The sequence below is a fragment of the Echinops telfairi genome, unplaced genomic scaffold (assembly GCF_000313985.2).
Source record: "Echinops telfairi isolate 266 unplaced genomic scaffold, ASM31398v2 ScPeMD7_2291;HRSCAF=2852, whole genome shotgun sequence".
Taxonomy (NCBI): Eukaryota; Metazoa; Chordata; class Mammalia; order Afrosoricida; family Tenrecidae; genus Echinops; species Echinops telfairi.
Window position 1 is genome coordinate 29,452,820 of NW_022106189.1, and position 16,919 is coordinate 29,469,738.

The window sequence follows — 16,919 nt, forward strand, 5'->3', positions numbered from 1 at the left end:
AACAGCTGCCCCGGAGAAAGAGAAGGAGCCGGAAGGGTGGGCAGATGGAGGGACGGGCAGCAGACAGCCCCGCCCACTACCGCAGATGCTCCCTGGAGCAGAAGCCCTTACGTGGGACAGAGAAAGCGGAAACTCAAGCCAGGAGGGACAGACACCCAGGAGGAAATGGGCGCTGGGACTAGGTGACAGCCTGTGATTTTTAATTTACTTTTTCTTGCCTTGAGACAAAAATTAATTTGATTTAGGGGGGCGTAAAAGAGCAACTTTTCGCTTGACTTTTGAAAGTAAAATCTCTGCGATTCTTTTCCCACTAACAGATCGTTTCCTCCGTTTCTAAGGGGTAATGTTAATATGCACCAACGAAGGGGAATTCCCTGAACTCGGCTCGCATATCACCGCACTGATTTCCACCCTAATTTCCCAGCAATACTGGCTGGGTTATGCTAACGGGAGCGTTAACAGCTAATTTTGCCACAGGGAAGATAATAACAGGAAATGATCTTTAATAATGAATTAAACAGACTCCTTGGATCTTGATTCTTTTTATTAGATGAGGTCAGTAGTATCGTAACTGAGCAAATCTGTCCTAGGCCGGCAACAAGATGCGGAGGGAATTGTCGCACAGCCTCACGGGACACAGCCTGGGCGCAGCAGATCAGACTGTCATGGGGAAGGAGTCCCGGGACAGGGCAAGATGCATTGCTTCCAGTCCGACGTGGGATCTGAACACGCATGCGCTGTCTGACCTCGGCCAGTGTGGCCAGTCTCCCAGAACCGGTCTCCTATTGTGACTTCCAGGAGCCTTGTGACCCTTGGGGAGAACCCAACACAGTGCCTGGCTTGAAATACTCACTGCCATCAAGTCATTCCCAACTCGTAGTGACCCTACAAGGGCAGCCTGCCCCTATGGGTTTTGGAGACTGTCACTCTATGGGGTAGGAAGCCTCTTCTTTCTCCAAGGAGCAGCTGGTGGGTTCCAGAGGGAGCTACTAAGGGCATATGAGGGAGGGTGGTATCTGGTGCTGCCAGCTCCTGAACAATTATTCTCCCAGTCACTTACAGGAGAACCCTTGTGGCCCCATGAGTTTAGCAATGGGCTGCTAACCAGTACGTCGGGGGTTCCAACCCACCAGCGGCTCCAGGTGAGAAACATGAGGCTGTCTGCACCCATGCAGATTGACAGTCTCAGAAATCCGATTGTCGTCCATCCTACAGGGTCAATCTGAGTCCGAACTGACGGACCACAGAGGGCAATTTAGACTCGGCCAGGAAGTGGTTTCCTCCCGGGCCAAGTGCTGGCTCGGTCCTCTTAGCCAAAGCCCATGTGAGGGGTTCCGGTTCCCATAAGTCTTCCCAGCAGGGATGTAATTAGAATGTTTTAAAGCAAACAAGCCCACACCCGAGTGGGAGGACTGCATGTTTACTTGACTAATTAGGAGAATTCACGGAGAGAAGGTACAACCGCACAGCCTCTTTGGGTAATCCTAATTGGCACTTGCTGGTGACATTTTATTAGGCGCTCATCTTTATTTTTATTGTGCTCTCAGTAAGGTACAAGGCAGGCGTCACACTCTGGCAAAAAGTGAGTGTGACTCACACAGTCAGCCGGGGCTGAGGAGCCGGGACCAAGCGCCGAGGTGGGCAGGTCAGTGTGGAGCTGTTCGCGGCTCCCGAGGGAAAAAGGTGAGGCTGCCTGCCCCCAGAAAGATGTGCAGACTCGGGAACCCTGTATAGAGTCCCTGTGAGTCAAAATGGATTCAATGGTAGGAGGGTTTGTTTAAAAAAAAGGGGTGGGGGGGTTAAGGGTTCAAATCCACCCAGGGGTGCATTGGAAGAAAGGCCTGGTGATCTACTTTTGAAAAAAAAAGCACCCCCTGACAACTCTGTGTAGTATGGTTCTGCTGTGACACCCATGGGGTCACCCTGAATCGGGCTGACTTGAAAGTCCCTGGTTCAGACTTATCTGGCCGAGGTGCCAGGCTCAGCTCAAGGCAGCTGCACGGGCAGCTTGGAATCTTCCAGCTCTGGGTATATGTACACAGACCCCTCTGAGCCTTCACCTTCCCATCTGTGAAATGGGTGTGTGGTGCCTGTCTCCTGGGGTTGAGAGGAGAATTAAAGGCGCAACTGCAAAGCACCAACCTGATGCTGTCAGCTGCGCCCACGTCCACCATGAAGACCCAGGAAAGATCCATGGTGGAGAGCCTTTGTGTCAGACCAGGTAGACTAGAGAAACAGATTTCATAGACACTCGTGGGTGTATAAGAAAGAGCTTTATATACAAGAGCAATTGAATATTGAGAAAACATCCCAGCACAGTCCCGATCAAGTCTATAAGTCTGATATTACCCCATACGTCAATACTAGTCCATAAATTCCTCTTTAGACTCATGCAGCCATGCAATAATGCCTAATGCAGGAAGATCACAGCCCAGTGGGTGGAAAGTTTTGTGGATGCAGTGGTGGTAGAAACATCTCAGTGCTAGCATGGGTCTCCACATGGCTCCTCCAGCTCTGAGGCTTTGGCTGCCGTTAATCTGTCTCCATCAGGCTAGTAGTTAGTAACATCTCACAGGGAGTGAGTGTGTGTCCTGCCTCCAGTGAGCTATTTACCTCCTTCGCGCCTCCAAATGAAGTCATCAAGCTGTGACCTGATTGACAGGCTAAACTCCACCCCTTCACTCTTAAGCCTCAAATTGACAACAGATTATGTAACTATCACAATCCGAGACCAGGACGTGGTCCCGCCAGGGCCGATGTTTCAGAAGTAGATCGCCAGGCCTTTCTTCCGAGGCACCTCTGGGTGGACTTGAAGTTCCAACCTTTGAGTTAGTAGCCAAACACTTAAGCACCTGCACCACCACTCGCAGGAGTAAAGACACACTGCATACCCATGTCAACCCCATCAGGAACAACTCAGCATTAGAGAGAGCAGAGGTCATGGACCCAGATTATTGTAATATCTAGGCAGTGGGGAGCCACTGAATGACCTTGAGCCAAGAAGGGTGCTGGCCAGTTCTACTACAGGCCGAGAACCCTGGGCCTGGCCAGAGGCCCCCCTGGCATGAGGCTGCAGACCACTTGAAATGCAGGCAGTGCTGAGTGAGCTCTGATGAAAGGGTAAAGGGTCCTGGGGTAGTGGCAGTCAGGTTCACGAAGGGTTAAAAGCTCCAATACACGCAGGTGTGTCTTGCAGGAAAGGCCAGGCAACTAGTTCCAACAAATCAGCCACTGAAAACCCTGTGGGCCACAGTTCTACTCTCACCCCTGAGACTTACAGGCTGACATCATCTTTCAAATATTATGGCGTTCACTGAAACATCCTTTACAGAGAATTTAAATTAATTCCACTTTGTAAACCTTCCCCTTTAACGGCACTTGGTTCTGAAAGAAACGCAGCTGCTAGACACTGGGCCGTGGTTACGTGGTGCCCGTCCGGCTCCTGACGGACAGCTTTGTCCTGGAGTCTTTGCAGGACGTGTGTGAGCAGAGAGGCAGGAGGCAGCTGTGACAAAGTCTGAGCCACGTTGCCAGCGCAGCCATAGAGCCCCGCCTGCCTCCCCGCTGCAGGTCCGCTGAGTAGTAATTCAAATGCCTGAGCAGAGCGCCTGGCTCCTGAGAGCGTTCCGAAGCTGCTCCCGCAGTGAGACATCCAGGCAGCGCTTCTCTGTTCCCCGGAGCCCTCCAGAATCAGGATCCGGCGCCAAAGTGCCTGGCACTGGGCCCTGTAATCTGGTGGCCACAGCTCAGGCCCAGCCGCAGCCATTTCACCAGGTAAATTAAAAGCAACCACATCTCCCTGGCCAACTGGCATGGCATGGATTGTTTTCCTGGGGCTCTTTCCCTGTGGAGAGCTCTCAAAAGCCTGCAAGATCGAGGCCAGCAGACAGCCCTTGAAACTGCCAGGGATGGAGAATGGACAGTCGCTGTCGTGTCATTCCGCCTCCCCACCTCCAGCCCCAGCGTTTGGCTTTGGTCAGTATACCCAGGCTCAGGCTTAGAACCAAACCAATCACATCTTGAACCTTGAACACCGATCCATCAGTTGAGGTTCCTGGTCTGGGGCACTGTGGGAGAAGGCATGTTACCAGAATGGCTAATCACATGGGTTTGGACAGGACTTTGAACCGGTTCAGTTGGGTTCCAACATCACCGCAGACACAGACCTGTGGGTGTAAACTACTGAAGGTACCGGAACGGGGGAAACGAGTTAACAGCTGCCCCTGGGTTAGAACGATGGCATGGGCTGTGCTTTGTCCTTCGACAAGAATGGCTGGAGCACGTCCGATGTGCCAGGAAGGGCAAGGTTGGAGAGAGGGCAGCAAGCTCGCACTCAGGATGCTCAGGCCAGCAAACCAGCCATGGTAGTGCCCAGGCGCTGGCCACAAGGGCACATGTCAGCACTGGTATTCGCCCCAGCTGAGGTCAACTGACGCCATCACGGAACGAGCTGCTAGCCTCTAAGAAAAGGTCTGGCATTGTCCTCTGACGAGTGCTAGTCTCTCACCACCACTCAGGTTGTAGATGGCCCCTTGGGGGCACTTGGGCATCACATTTTGATGTCTTGGGGCAGGACCTATCACTGTTTAGCAGTGTCAGAGGTCGGGTGGCCCTCGTGTTCTTACCTCTTGCTTGTAGGATTCTAAAACGTTCCCTCTCAACAGATGTCAGAAGAACAAAGCACTACCATTGAGTTGACTCCAACTGGCCCATGGGGTTTCCAAGGCTGCAGACCTAATGGGAGCAGACGGCTTCACCCTTCTCCCTTGCAGAGGCTGGGAGGTTTGAACGGTTGACTTTGTGGTGGGTTAGCTGCCCAATGAATAACCGCGCCTGGGCACCACCATGGCTGGTTTGCTGGCCTGAGCATCCTGAGTGCGAGCTTGCTGCCCTCTCTCCGACCTTGCCCTTCCTGGCGCATCGGACGTGCTCCAGCCATTCTTGTCGAAGGAGCGGTTATTCAATGGCAGTGGGGTTGGGTTGGGTTGGTGGGTGTCTTTAGCTAAGGCTTTTTGTATCTCGATACTCTATATTCTTTGGGAGCACTGGTGATGCTGTCAGATAAGTGTGGACTGCCAACGACAAGGCTGGCAGTTCAAACTCACCAGCTGCTCCACGAGATAAAGATGAGGCTCACAAATTCAGACTCAACTGCCACTGAGTAGATTCTAACCCATAATGGTCCTAGAAGACAGCATAGAGCTGCCCCTGGGGGGTTCTGAGACTTTAGCTCTTTCCAGGAGTAGAAAGTCTCATCTCTCTCCTTTGGCACAGCAGGTGGTTTTGAACTGCTGGCCCTGAGGTCAACAGGGAGTCCTGGTGAGTCACAATAGGCTGGATGGCAGTGAGCTAGGTTTGAGTATATTCTTCATTACACCTGGACCAGAGATTTCCCATGGACAGTAGAGGATTGTAGAGTTATTTCCCTGGTGTTTTGAGATAACACAAATGATATTCCATGTCCAGCCCATCCACTCAGGATAAGGAAAACTCCCAAAGATGGTTCTTGAAATCCTTGTGGCCCAGCTAGAATTCCTAAACAAACTCATATAAACAAAATAATTAAATGCCTGTATTAAAGTGTATTTTGTTTACTGTGGTGAATGCCTGCATAATAACAATTCAACAAGTATTATAATTGTGATATCATCTAATTTCTATTATTCTTTACTGTACTATAATTTAAATATTGTGAACACTGGTTGTTCAGAAAGGAAATCACATGACTGCAAAAGCTACTACTCTCAGTAGCTGAAGTAGCTGGTCCTCTAGCTCCCTGTTAATTTAACCACTGGAAATAGTTTTAAATGTTTCCATAAATAAAATTGAATTGCTCTTTAGAGAAGTTGCGCCATTTCTATTTCACCTACATGAGGAAGAGAGTGGATCTGTCTGGGTGTTTTTCTCCTCATCAGGTGATCCATCCGAGGGGATCCTCGCTGCCATCACCTCGGTTCTGACCCCTGTCGACCCTATAGAACACAGCAGGATTGCCCTTGAGGGTTGCTGAGACTGCAAACCCTTACAGGAGTAGAAAGCTTATCTTTCTCCCATAGTTGGGTTTCAAACTGCTGACCTTGTGGTTAGCAGCCCCATGCGTAACCCACTGCACCACTCCAGTCGGCAGTCAGGTGTTTTGCCCTAATACCAATGGATACATTGCCTGTTCAAAACCGGGGGTCTGCTGAGAGTCCATTCGGAGAGGGGACTGCAAATCTAGCCCCACAGAATGTTCCAGGTGCACACGGACTCTGCAAATGTTTACAGAATAAATAAATCAGCACAGCGAGGGGAATTGCTTTGGGATTTGTCAAAAGTTCTGATTGAATTTAACACTCTTGCCAAGACCTACGAGCTCATTAACAGATGCCAAATCAATATGTTTTGATTGGCTGCCTGTGCCGGGCGCTCCTGGAGACATGGGCATCTGGGAATGAGACATTGACCCTGCCCACATACCACTCTCAGACCAGGGCAGGGTGACCACCATCGGGGGCTGAATTGTGTCCCCGTCAAAACAGATGTGTTGAAGTTCTACTAACCCCACTTGTCTGTGAATTTGGCAGTCTTTGGAAAGCTGTGGTCTTTGCAGGTATAATCAAGTCAAGATCAGGTTTATACTGGATGAGGGTGTGTCCTAAACCCAGTGGGGGTGCCTGAGAAGGGATGGGAAGTTGGGATTCAGGGATACACTCCACTCAGTAGACCCTCGGGGGAGCTTCTTTTCTTCTTGCAGGTCTTCTTATGGGACTTGAACTAATAGCCTGCCGACCCTCAGAGCCAACACGGCCTAACATCTGAACCAGCCGACCTTGACGTGGCATTCATTAGCCTCTGGGCCCACCAACCTTGATCTTCCTGCTTCCTGGTCCATCGGTCCTGACTGGCAGCTATGGGCATCAGGAAAAGCCTACAGCTTAACATCTGACCCACAGGCTTTCCTGTTCCTACCACTGTGTGAGCTGCAGTCTTAATACGAGGTTACTGGGTTTGGTTTGCTTCTTCAGAGAACCTTACCCTATGACGCCTGAATTTTTAATTTCAGAAGAAAAAAATTTTTTATTCTTTACTTTCATAGTTATTAATATATATATTAATATATACATTTTAATTAAATGTTACGAAAATGTCGTGCTCAGCGTTATAGGGCTAACCTAACATACATCCCAAACCAGGCACCACCAAAGGGGACGAGACAGAAGTCTGCCACGCTGGCGGCAAGAGAGTCTGTGGTCCTAGGGCTGAACTGGGATGACCCAAGCTCTGTGCATGTGACTGGTCACAGAGGCACCAAGGGACCCAGAGCTCACCGTCCTGCCACATGCCCCACTTTGTCCGGGCTTCAGGCCACCTGCTAAAGACAAAAATCAATGTCCCTGGAGTCACTGGGCAAAGAGGTCCTGCCCACCACCCTGCAAGTGTCACTATTGGGCTTACAAACAAGGCCCAGAATCCTCTTCCTCGCCCCAGGCCTGCTGCTGGTCAGCTGCAGAGGGCGAGGCCACCCATGGAGGGAGGGAGGTCACGGCCCTCCAATCACTGCCAACTGCAGCTGCCCCTCCATCTATAACAGGTAATTGCTCAGCCCTAAGGAGACGACCACGTTATTTTGAACCAGCTAAGTGAGTCCTGCGCTGAGAGCAGCTGTCCAGGCCGGAAGCCATGCCCATGGACTTGAGGGAAAACCTCCACAGCTCACTGCTGCCCCCAATACCCCGTCCAGGCCAAGCACCTAGAAGCCCCTGCTTACTCAGCTGGTGGCATTTATGAACCCCTGGGGAGGCCAGGCTGCTGGAGAGGGGTGCTAGGCTTGCCCACACACTTCAGGTCACAGCCATGGCAGCCCAGCAAGGGACATCCTTGTCCCTGGCATGGGTGGCCTCCAGGCCTGGATCCTCTCCCTGACTTCCTCTTGGCTACACAGGGGGCCTGCGCAGGGACTGGGAAGCTCTGGGAAGTCAGCATCTGAAGGCCCAGCTCATTCGAATGTTGCCTTTGCAGGGACCTGGGCGTGGGGCGTGGGGGCAACACTCCAGGCCATGGGGGGCTGGCAGCACAGAGCAGGCAGTCGAGGGCAGAGTGTGGGCATCTCACAGAGAGTTCATTCTTGATGGGCTAGAGGAGGTGTGGGGGTCAGGGGCCAACTGAGGATCCCCTGGAGCTCCAGGGGGGCAGGGTTCTGGAGCCCTGCCCCCTGCCCATTGTCCCCCACCCACCTCGCTGCTAGCTGCAAGGTCAGCAGTTCAAACCCCACTAGCCGCTCTGCAGGACCAAGATGAGGCTTTCTACTGCCCTGAAGAGTTACCGTCTCAGAAACCCATAGGGGCAGTTCTACCCTGTCCTATAGCGTCGCTGTGAGTCAGAATCAACTCGGTAGCAATACGTTGAGATAGACTATCAAGGAGACCTGGTAGCATTGTGGTCTGTGCATTGGGCTGCTAATAAAGAGATGGACGGTTCAAAACCACCATGGTAACATTATTCGGGGAAACCCACAGGGCAGTTCTACTCTGTCCTTGTCAGGTCGCTAGGATTCAATCAACTGAATGGCAATGAGTTTGAGTTCTGTTTGGGGGGTAGGTGGGTGGGTGGGGGTACCCTGTTCAGTGTGCAGTAGTAGTAGCCTTATGAAAAGGTTCCCAATGGGAGCATGAGCAGGATGTGGCACAGGGGCACACAGCGCGCCCATGCTATTGGAAAGTGGCACCAACAGATTCCCGCTACAAACCCCCAGATGGTGAGACTGCAACCCACGATTAAAGGAAGTGTGCCCCAGGGAGGGCGTGGTGATCAGAGCCAGAGCCCCGCCTACCTCCCACAGGGTCATTCCTGCCTCTGTGACTTGAGGCAGGTCACTGTCTGTCTCTGGGCCTATGTTCTCCAGCTATACACTGAGGGCCTGGAACAAGGTCCTTCACGCACTCCACCCGCCAGCTCCCTTCTCTTCCCCTCTCCGTCCTCTGTGAAGGGCACACTACCCTGAGGTTTGAGGACAGAGCAGGAGAGGCCCGCAGTTCTGGAAGAGTTTAAGTGGTGAAGACAAAAATGCGCGGGAGGCGGTAGAGCAGCTCGGGACATGCGCTTTCAGGACCTCGGGTCCTGCCTTGGCGAATCCCCAGCGAGCAGACGCGGGTGTCCGCGGGCCAAGGAGCGTGCAAACCATTTCCCCTTGTGCCTTTTCAGATTTGCTGCGGAAAGACAAAAGGTTCTTCACAACAAAAGGTCATTGTGCTGCCCCTGCCCCTGCCCCCTACACATTCCTCCCTGTCTCCTTTGGCCTTCCTTTCCCACTCTTCCTGGGCGACCCAGCCTGAGCCAGCAGCGCCCCCACCCCTCCGACGCGGACCACAGCCAAGGCCCAGCCCGAGGCAGGCAGCCAGCCAGGGCAGATCGCCTCCAGATGTGCATCCCCGGCTGGGGCCGCAGGCAAGGCTGCAGACATTCCTCTCAACCCACCCCGCTCCACACCCTGCCCACTGGGAGGCTTCGCCAGGACCTGCGTGCGGGGGCGAGACTGCAAGCCTGGCAGATGAGGGCGAAGATGGTGGCGCTGTGGCCTGCCACCTGTGTCCCCTAGCACACCTCCCACTCCCTGAAGCCCCAGTGGTGGGCGTCACCAGCCCACCAAGCTACCAAGCCAGAAGGGAGCCCAGTTCGGTGCGGGTCAGCGGTCCAGGGCTGGGTGCTTCTCAGGGCTGGGGCACAAGCCCCCCCAAGCAGAGGCAGTCCAGAGGACGTGGGCCGCTAGTCAGCAGACAGTGGTGTGTGGATGCTGGGGTGGTCCTTGCTTCCTGCCGGCAGAATCGGGGGCGGGGGTGTCAGCATGTGGGACGTGGCACCCAGAGGCTTTGCCAGCGCCGCCCACGCCCACGTGGTGGCGTGCATGTACACACCCACTCCTGCAAGGGTGGGAAGGGGGCAGAAGTTAGGAAGGGAAAGAAGGAAGGGTGGGAAGAAGGAATGGAGAGGTGAGGGAGAGGGAAAGAAAGGGGAGGGGAGGGGACCAGCTCTGCGGGACAGCGGACCGGAAGGTGGTGTCCGGTAAGCTCTGAGTGCCACCCACAGCCTGATGCTGACCCCAGTGAACAAACCAGACCTTGGTGCTAAGGGTGTAGATGGCGTCAATTGGCAGACGGGGAACCAGAGGGCAGAAGGCGGTAGATCTCTGCCAGGCGGGGACGAGTTTCTAAAGTGTGCCCCCCACCCCACCCCTTCCTTCAACTTCAAAAGGGGCTAGCCCTGGACAGCAGGGTCAGCGGAAACCACACTGCCCACGCCTGCCCCTCTATGGGCACCTTCTGAGCTGCGCCCCTGCGGGAGGTCGCTCCTCGCCTGCCCTGACGTCCCCCCTTTCCCGGGGACGAGAGTCCCAGCGGCCGGTGCCCGCACTAGCACCTGCAGGCTCTGGATGTGCGGGCGCTTGAGGAAGCACGCTGACCCCCATAGGTTCCCAGCAACTACTCGGTGGCGCCCTCTCCACGTGGCGCGCGGAACGGCGCCAGACCCGCACCGCCAGACTTGAGATTGCTCTCTACAGCCCGGGCTCCACCTCCCTCGGGCTTGGAGCAAGGAGCCTGTGCGTCAGCCGGGCGGCTGTGGCTGCTGGGCCCCGGGAGCGCGGGGGAGGAGCGCGGGGTGAAGCTGCGCTCCTCCTCGGGGTGCGATCGCAGGGGCGCGAGGGGAGCCAGCGCGGGGAGCGGGCGCCCCGGCCGTGTGGCCACAGCGCCCCCTGGCGGCCGAGAGCTCCCTCCTCGCGCAGCCACGGAGGGCGCCCTCCCGGGAGAGCTGCGGCCGCCCGCACCCGCACCCGCGCGTCCCGGAGACTTCCTGGAAAGCCCACCTCCATCTGGCGTGAGACCCTAGGCAAGCCGAGCATACACACACACACCTCCGGTTACCTGTGCTATATAGTTAAAGGACGTCTGGTGGCCCGCTGCAGTCACACACACACACACACACACAAATGCACAATTGAGTGGATGCCGACTCATCACAACCGGATAGGACAGGGCACAGCTGTCCTTGTGAGTTTCCGAGGTGGTTAGCTCTACGGGAGAAGAAAGCCAGGTCTGAAGACCACAGCGCCTCCAGGGTTTCCCAAACAGTGGTACCTAGAGGAGGACCCCTGAATCCCGCTGTGACCGTTCTCCTCTCTGACTTAGGACGCTTCTCCGATGTTAGTCCGCAGGTCCAACCGATCGTCGTCTGCACACAGCTGAGGCGGTTTGCGCAGCTGGATGGACGGATGGGAGTTATTTCCCTGCCCCCACACCACCCACACCCCCTTCTGTCCATCGCCACCACCCATCCCACCCCCGCCTGAGGATGACTCCTTGCAGAAGAAGGCAGGCTTGTGAGAGATGGCGCTTTTGCCTGTTGACAGGGTTTTTTAAGGCTGCATCAAAAGCAGCCAAGAGGGGCTGTAAGTCCCTGAGGCTGCACTTTCCTGGGCCCCTCCCTCCTCCAGCAGACACAGGGATGGAAACCTGACCTCCCCCAAACCCCCAGCCTCCTATTCAGTCTATTGTAGATCCTGCCCAGGACAAGCCCAGCACTGAGGCCTGGCAGGCAGCAGGGGTGCAAGGCCACCAGAGCTAGGAGACCAGGGAGGGTAACTGGAAACATCTTTGGGGTGGAGAGAGGAACAAAGGATTCCGGTTCCCTTTGGGCAAGCCAGACTGGAAACCAGGCAAGGCTCCCCCACAGCCCGGGAACCCAGAGAGGGAGGAATCTTTGTGCAGTCGTGGGAGGCAGAGCAAGTGAGGGTGCACACGCCATTTACACACAGCCCATCTAGCTAATTTCCCCCTAAGGTTGCGGCTCTGCCAGAGAAAAGCCCAACTGGGACGTTTTTTCACCGCAGTGCCTCTGCAATTTCACCCTTAGCCACTCACCCACCACTGCCCCTGAACACCCAGTGAAAGGGGACTGGTGGTCACATAATCCGTTGTCAACTTGAGACGATTAAGAGTGAAGGGGTGGAGTGTAGCCTTTGGAGACGCTAAGAAGATAAATAGCTCGCTGGACATGGGGCACACATCGTCTGTAAGACATTCCCATGGACTAATGACACGTGAAGCTACACTGATGAGGCCAGAGCCCTGGAGCTAGAGGAGCCACGTGGAGACCCCCACCAGCGCTGAGATGCGCTGCTTCCACTGCCACTGGATCCACAAGACTTTCCACCCACTGACCTGTGCTCTTCCTGCATTCGGTGTCCTTGCATGTGTTGCGTGAGTCTGAAGAGGAATTTAGAGATGGGTATCAGACATATGGGCTAATATCGGACTAATGGACTTGATCTGGGCTGGGATGTTGTCTTAATATAGTTACTCTGTATGCAAAGCTCTTTCTCACACACATATGAATGAGTTTGCTTTGCTAGTCGACCCGGACTAACACAGGGACTGTGCCAATCCCTCAGTTAGACTCTCCCTGTGTTGTAACTAAGGAGCCTTGGTGGTGCTGTGGGTTAAGCACTGAACTGCCAACAGCAAGGTAAACCGTTCAAACCCACCAGCAGCTATGAGGAAAAGAGGAGGCCCTCTTGTTCCCACAAAGATTTGCAGTCTAAGAAACCCTATATAGTGTCACCGTGAGTCTGAGACCACTTGATGGTGGTGGAGTTTGCTTTTGCTTTGGTTGTCACTCGCGGGACTTTGGTGCAAGGCATGCTGGAACTTTGGTTCTGTGGATCCTTAGAGAAAGTCTGACATAGGTAGGAATAAAGGGTTCTGAGGGTCCCCTTGGGGTGATCCTAGAACAAGCCCTACTCCTGCTGCCAGCCTCAGGGTCTCTGGATCTACAGCTCCATCTGCCTAGGTTGTGCCTCCTTTTGCCCATGAAATGTGAGCCTTTCTGGAGGTGACAGCAAAAACATCACTTTCTCAAAGATGCCTTCCTGGACACACACCTTCCCAAATGTAGCATGAAGCTCGAAGGCAGCTCAGGGCAGGTGGCTTGCGTGGGGGTCTCAGCAGGCAGAGCCTGGGACCAAGCACTGGCTACAGGGCATTTAGTTGGGAGCCACATCACAGGGCAGGAGGAACGAGAAAGCTCTGTCCTGCTGGGACCTCCAAGAAACAATGAGAAGGCCCCAGGGCCATCCCTAAAGGGCAGGAGGTTGGGCATTTGTCCACAGCTCCTGTCCTCCAATGTGGGAGATTAACAATACACACACACACACAGCCAGCCTGAGCTGCCACAGGCTGAGAGGGTCCCAACCTCTCAGGCACCTGGGACATGCTTGCGGAGAGGTGGCAGGAGCAGGGTGAGTCTGAGGTGGCACGGCCCTGGGCCACCCTCCACTGTCCCTGAGCTGAAACCAGAGTTGGGCCAAAGGCTGGTGGTGCATCCTTGCGGCTGGATGGACTGGAATACTGTGAGCGCTTCAAATCAGCTGCCTTCAGAGTGAGTGACCGGAAGAGCAAGCATCATAACACATATACCCAGGAAAGTGTAACATAAGACCCTGAGGGTCCCTGGTCACTGGGGTCCAGGGACAAGCCCACCCACCACGGTTTCCAGGAGGAGTCTCAGGCGGCAGATTAGTACCAACGCTGGGGAAATGTGGGAGGAGGCTGAAACCTGACTGCAGTCGGGCTGGGTGAGGATGGGCAGGCTCCTAGGAAAGAAGAAATGAAAATACCCCAGAGGGCTGAAGGCTGCCTGGAGGCAGGACATGTTAAGCTCTGGGCTGTGAACTGTAAAGACTGGACATTTGACTCTGGCGCAGAAGCTCTGGTGGAGAAGTGGGTAAGGCATTGAGCTACTAAGCACAAGGTCCCCGTTTCGAATCCACCAGCCGCTGTGTGGGAGAAAGAGGAAGCTGCCCACTCCTATAAAAATGTAAAGTCTTGGAAAACTCACGGCAGCAACTCTTCCCTGCCTTAAACAGTCCCTGTGAGTCAGAATCGACTGATGGCAGTGGGTTTCCTTTGGTTTGGAGATGCTCGGGGGAATAAACACCTGGGGATCAACTGCTCTCTCAGGGGTCACCTGAGTCTTTCCGCTCAGGGACACCCAACACAGAAGATGGTGGGGAGAGCCCACAGGACCCTCTGCTTACCGGAAAGAGTTAGAAGCACAGCGCCCTTGGGGCCAGCCCTCTGAGGAGTGAGGGGTCAGCAGGAACTGAGCAGGGAGGCTGGCTGCTTCCTCCCCATACTCCTCGGGTGGAGAGATTTTCACCTCTTGGGCTCTCTGTCCCTCAAGCCAAGAAAATGGTAGGAAACGTGTTTCTTGGAAGGGAAAAAAAAAGTCCCTTCTGCCTCACTCAGGCCTCCAGGCTGATTCTGGTAATACAAAGGCAAGCGGGTTTTGTCGTGTGCGAGTATGCTTTAATCAACCAGAACCATTTCCCCAGTCTCGTGTTAAACAGAAATCTGTTCTTTAGGATGACACAAAGGTATGTTTTGAAAACAAAAATCTGCCAATTAAAATGGCCTCAGACTTCACCCCACGATAGGGGCAGCTCCTCCCACTGCTAAACTACTAGAGATTAAGGGACTGGGGCAGTGGTCAGGGGAATATGGGCCCTAGCTGCAGCCCACCCCAACTGGTCAAAACGCCCAAGAACCAGAGGGATGATACCAGATGTAGCTCGCCTCCCACAGACACCCCACACACACACACACCCAATCACCTTCTCAAAGCCACAGTGGGTGGGGGGCAGTGCGATCAGAGCTTCAGGGGATCCCTCCCCAGCTCCTGGAGCCACCAGCCGCGCTGCTGCACTCGAGTGGGTGGGGATTGTGGGTTTTTTTAAACTAGGTAAATAATATCTCAGAGGCAAACACCTGTAAAATGTGCTGTTCAGCCTCAGTGAGGCTTGTCGCCAATGTGATGGCTTGTTCTTTTCCAAACACTCCAACCCCACCCCCCACCCCCCACCCCCGATCGACTCAGCCAGTTTTGAGCTAGATCCACCTTTGCAGACTGGTGGAGCCCTCCCTAAAGGATGCTCTCCCCAACCCGCTCCCCCACCACCATTCTCTGTGCCATTCTCGGGGTGGGTTCTGGGACATAGCCCTGGGTGGTTCAATCCAATCTCAGCCTGCTCAGCCCAAGCCTAACAAGGAGCTACGCAGCCTGGGATGTCACAATGGTGAAGTGCCAGACTACTAACTGAAACGTGGACAATTGGAACCCCTCCCAGAGGCTCCTCGGGACACAGCCCTGGCGGTCCACTGCTGAAAGGTCAGAACACAGCAGTTGGCCTCTGCGGAGTCATGAGACGGAATCCACTTGCCCCACAGGATGCTGTTAGGCGCCATCGAGTTGGTGCCAACCTATAGCAACCTGTGCACAGCAGAACCAAACACTGCCCTGTCCCGCCCCAGTCTCACGATTGTTCCTACATCTGAGCCCATTGTTGCAGCCACAGTCTCAGTTCATCTCGTCAAAGGCCTTCCCCGTTATCGCCGCCCCTCCTCTTTACCAAGCATGGTGTCCTCCTTCTCCAGGGACTGGTCTCTCCCGACAGCATGTCTAAAGTACGTAAGATAAAGCCTCGCCATCCTTGCCTCCAGGGAGCATGCTGGCCCAACTTCTTACGTGACAGATCGGCTTGTCCCTTTGACAGTCCACGGTACTTTCACGTAGTCTTTGCCGGCACCGTAATGCTAATGCTTTGGTTGTTCTTTGGCCTTCCTGATTCAGTATCCAATCCCCACCCCCCCTCATTTTGTTATTTTTTTAAATCATTTTATCAGGGGCTCTTACAGCTCTTATCACAATCCATACATCCATATGTCCATTTTGTCAAGCACATTTGTTCATAGGTTGCCACCATCATTTTCAAAACATCTTCCTTCTACTTGAGCCCTTGGTATCAGCTCATTTTTCGCCCTCCCTGATGAACCCTTGATCATTTATTTTTCATGTCTTACACGGACCAATGTCTCCTTTCACCCACTTTTCTGTTGTACGTCCCCCCTGGGAGGGGGTTATTTGTAGATCATTGTGATCAGTTCCCCATTGCTCCCCCCACCTTCCCCTTACCCTCCTGGTATCATTACTCTCATTACTGGTCTTGAGGGGTTTGTTCTGTCCTGGATTCCGTGTTTCCAGCTCTTGTACAGCCTCTGGTATAATCGGGTTTGTAAGGTAGAATTAGGGTCATGATAGTGGCGGAGGAAGCATTAAAGAACTAGAGGAAAGTTGTATGTTTCATCGGTGCTATACTGCACCCTGAGTGGCTCATCTCTTCCTTATGACCCTCTGTAAGGGGTTGTCCATTTGTCTACAGATGGGCTTTGGATCTCCACCCCCACCCCCTTCATTCACATTGATATGAATTTTTGTTCTGGGTCCAGTATCCAACTTTCACATGCACAGGAGGCAACTGAAAATAACATGGCTTGGGTCAGGTGTGCCTGAGTCCTCAAAGTAACATCCTTGCTTTTCAAACTTCTAGAGCCCTGACGATACACTAAGGCTTTTTGTACCCTTCTGGGTTAAGTCATTTGAGTTACCTGGTTTCAAATCAGGTCATGACTTTTCACCAGAACAAGGATGAAAAGGTCAGACACCATCTCCTCTAGTGTTGGTGAGGATGCAGGAAGAGCCAACGTTCCACTCACTGCTGGAGGGGCATCTATTGGGACAGCCACTGTGTCTGACCTCGTGGAACCCAGTAGAAGAGCAGGCCTGGGCTCTGGCGTGGTGGGTTTTCCCGTGAGGTCCCCAGCTTCAAGACAGTCACCCATGTGCACAGAGACGTGAAGCAGGCGCTCCTGTCATGGGAAGCAATCGACATATGCATTCTGAGGAGGCTGGCTCGCTTTTCCTCAATTAGGTGACAACACCGCCGTTCAAAGGCACAAACTAGAATTCTCAATCTGGAATTCACACTGTTGAGTGGGAAAGAAACGGTGCAGGAAAAGATTAAAGACCACTGTAATACTGTGAACTTGAAT